Genomic DNA, 4,177 nt, shown 5'->3' on the forward strand with positions numbered 1-4,177 from the left:
TTATTAGTATGACGATTTAATAAGTGAATGAATTTTAATGTAAGATTAACTAACTAACCTAAAACAATCTCAAAGGAACTTTCGAATTGGATTCAAGTATAGTGACCACTTAAATATAATGAATGCTTGGGTGATTCTATACTTAATCAATTTTTATGAATATGTTTACACTACCTCTATACATTAACATTCGCTCATATGCTTCAGATATATAGATGATCTCTAAATCCCAATTTTCTAATTTAGACTTAACATACAACGACTCTCTTGATGCTCGGTGTTCGATGTGCTATTAGATTAATTGATGGGTCAACTCTTGTATGTTCCCTAAACTAGCCCTTACTTTCGATTGTCAACATCAAGAAGCATTAAGTTCACCTAATTAACGAATGCAACATAATCATATTCAATTAACAAGTATCAAATCAACTCGCATTCAAATCCAAAGCATTGATCACATGGCAATTTTACTAGACAATAGAATTACATATAAAACATGCATCAACATACATCTATCCAACCATAACTGCAATAGAAAACATAAAGGTAAGGTTACGATATGATGGAAGATAGCAAGATCAATGAAGCCCATGCTTAATTCCACGTTTTTTCTTTTCAAAACTTTAACTTCTTTAAGATTGCGTAAAGAAAAATAACAAGAACAGTAAAAAGCAAACTAAAATTGATTACAAAATATAAAATTTTTACAAAAAAAATGCTAAAACTAAATGTAACACCTAAATACTCGACCTAATTGTCAGGTTCGAGGTACAAGGTGCCACATTCGTCGCTGGAGTAACTACTAACAATTTAAATCCATTTCCAAACCATTTAAACATTCAAATTTACAAATACAAGTGTATAAAAATGATACATAACCACTTCCGGATCTAATACAAGTTTATGAAAGCTTTTTTACTAACCCGAGGTCAAAATAGGATTAGGTTGTAAAAAAAAGTTTTGGGTTAACCTGTCGTCAAATATAGTAGTTAATTCAGGTTAATTCTACACTTAAGGAGCTTGCTTTCTAACCAATTTAGTATTTAATATTGCATTTTTAGTATTTAGTAGTTAGGATTAAAAGTTAATAGAAATAATTTTTTTAACACATTTTTTAGTGTTGATGACATATTAGGTTGACATTGGTCTTAGGTACGGTTCATTTGTGTATTTAAGTGTGCAGGAGGCTTAATTCAAGGCTCAATTGACGTAGGAACTTGGGACGAATGATGCACAAGCTTCTTGAGCCATGAAAGCATAAAAAATGTCCAAAGCCACAAAAATACTATTGTGGCACGACACGCACGACACACAATGTCTGCGGCGCGACATGCACCCTGTGTTGAGCCATAGCAACCCAGTGTTCAGCCATAGAAGCCTTGTGTTGAGCCATAACAACCTTGCATTAAGCCATGGCTTGAACGTGGCCTACAAGCAAGGATGATATAGGTAATCATATTTTGGCATATTCTCGTAGATTTTTTTCCCTACTTGCACCCAAAGTGTCGGGGGGATATCGGACATAAAGTGCACATATTTTAGCCTATAATAAGTGGCCTTTGTACACAAATTAGGGCATCCATCAATCAATCAAACCATCCATTAAGAATAGTTTTTATTTTTCTTTTCTTTTTATGTTTATTTATTCGAAACTTTTCTAGTCTGTTGTGAAGATAATAGCAAGCGAATATTGTTCTGGATCTGCGCTTCAATATATATTCATGAGCATTATCTTATCTCTTCTCCTCTTTTATTTATCTTTCGTTAATTAGTTGATTAATCATTGTATAAATATTAGAATAGATTATTATGCTTTATTTATATTTTGCATGATTCGATTAATAAACTAATTCATTTGTTAAGTGATTTTTTATCTGAAATTGGCTATTTATTCAAGAGTAGTTAGCATATTAAGGAGTGAAGCCCCTAATAGAATATTGATACAGGTGAGATTGGAAGGGTATCTGGTCGTGTATAACTTGTGCCAAGTGGTTAAACCGGAACGGTATTTGTATGCCTAGGAAGAGACCGGAAGTGTGACTTAGGTGGTAATCCTTAGTGAAGATGAACCAAGAGGGTAGTCTTAGCTAAGGGTGATAAATAACTCAATCTAGGATAATTAATTATTTAATTAGATAATTAGGGATTTAATTGATCATAGGCTAAAGACTCACATTGTCAATATTAGGAATAAGAAAGTCCATTAGGTTAATTTAGGTTAGTTAATTTAATTAGTTTAATTAAAATATTAATTTGGATTTACACTACTAATTCATGACTCGATTAGATTAAATGTTATCTTCTATAATTAATTTAATATTAATTATCGACTCTACAATCCCTTGGGTACAATCTTCAGAATACTTACCAGTGTTTCATTCTAAACTTTACTATATTACCATTTGACCCATACAGTTGCAGGTAAAGGAAGTTGAGAAAAAATTTGCATAGGGCATCGATCGTGAGGGTTGAGGCCAGGAAGTAGAGAATTTGGGAACTGAGAACTGGTAAGCTCTTATATCTTTCTACATTCGTGAGATTAGGGAAAAGAGAATTAAGGATTTCTAAAATTTTCGAAGAACTTTTATAAGACACTGGATATTTTTTTGTTTTAAAGTTAAATAATGTAACACCCTTAACCTGTTTCTATTTCTGTCACCAGACTAGGATTAAGGAGCATTACCGTACAAAACAGAACTTTGGAACAGAATAATAATTCAACTTACAAATTAATTACTAACTACTCAATTTAATCATGGATACAATACACATTTGGGCCTTAATCAAGGTTTTGGTAAAAATAATTTGGGGACAATCAGGGATCAATTTAAAACAAATTAATAAAATTTGGAAAAATATGAAAAATTGAGAAGCAATGGTCACTAGGGCCTTATGGCCAAGCCGTGTGACATGGCTCAGACCATGTGGACATATGAAGAAGGGTCACACGGTCCTGTCCTAGCTCATGTGTCCACCCGTGTGTATAGTCGAAATAAGGCCACACGACCATATCGCAGGTCATGTGCCAGACCGTGTAACTCACTGACTTGGTATACACGTCTCAGACCGTGTGCCAGACCATGGGAAACATGCACTTAAAATAAAAAGTTACACACAAACGTGGTCCCAAGCCGTGTGACAGCCCGTGTCCCAAGCTATATGCTCCAAAATTAATCCCTAAAACAAGCCATAACAAAACCAAACCTTCCTCAACAAGCTACTCCATTTGTACACACAATCAATGGACCTAAACACACCTCAAACATTCATAAACATACCAATTCAAACAACCTAAATCTTCTAACCAATATGTCATTCAAAGGCACCTCATTTCATACCAAAACAAAAACGATTCAAAACAGAGTTGTAATGCCACTTCTCAATCATCAAATGTAACACCCCTAACCCGTCCTCATCGCCAAATAAGGTTACAGAGTATTACCGATCAATCGTAAAACATTTAACATCATAATATTAAATCAATTAGCCTTAATAAAAACCAAGCAGTCACATGTATTTTGTCCCCAAATCGAGCCTTCGAGGCCTTAAAAATAACTTATAATTGATTCGGGACTAAATAGAAACAAATCAAAGGTTTTAAAAAAATTGAAAAATTTCTAAAACAGGGGACACACGACTGTGTGGAATGCCCCATGCCATATAACTTTTCAAATAGGGACACACGGTCGTGTGCCAAACCGTCTAACTCTCTGACTTGTGAAACACGGACGTGTGCGGGACTGTGTAACACACAACAATGTCTCAAACCGTGTGTGGCACACGGCCAAGTGACACGGGCGTGTCCTAGGCTGTGTGTACTTAAATGAAGCTTAAATGACAAGTTTACCATTTCAAGCTTAGTTAGACTCTAAGTAATCCATTTACTAGTCATAAGACCTATTCAAAATAACATTAAACAAGCTCAAAACATGCTAAATTAACCATCCTAAGTGACTAACCAATGTACCCTCATTGGTACTATAAGTATACACAATTATACCATACTATGAATCATCAACCAAAACATGTCAATTCACATAATTTAACATTCAATATAACACATACCATAAACTTGCACTAAAGATCATACTTTAAAGTTTCACATATCAAAACATTAGCAATGACAAACAAGCCTATTACATGCCATATAATCCAAAATAATGTTCCAAAAACTACT

This window comes from Gossypium hirsutum, chromosome D03 (genome assembly GCF_007990345.1).
Source record: "Gossypium hirsutum isolate 1008001.06 chromosome D03, Gossypium_hirsutum_v2.1, whole genome shotgun sequence".
Classification (NCBI taxonomy): domain Eukaryota; kingdom Viridiplantae; phylum Streptophyta; class Magnoliopsida; order Malvales; family Malvaceae; genus Gossypium; species Gossypium hirsutum.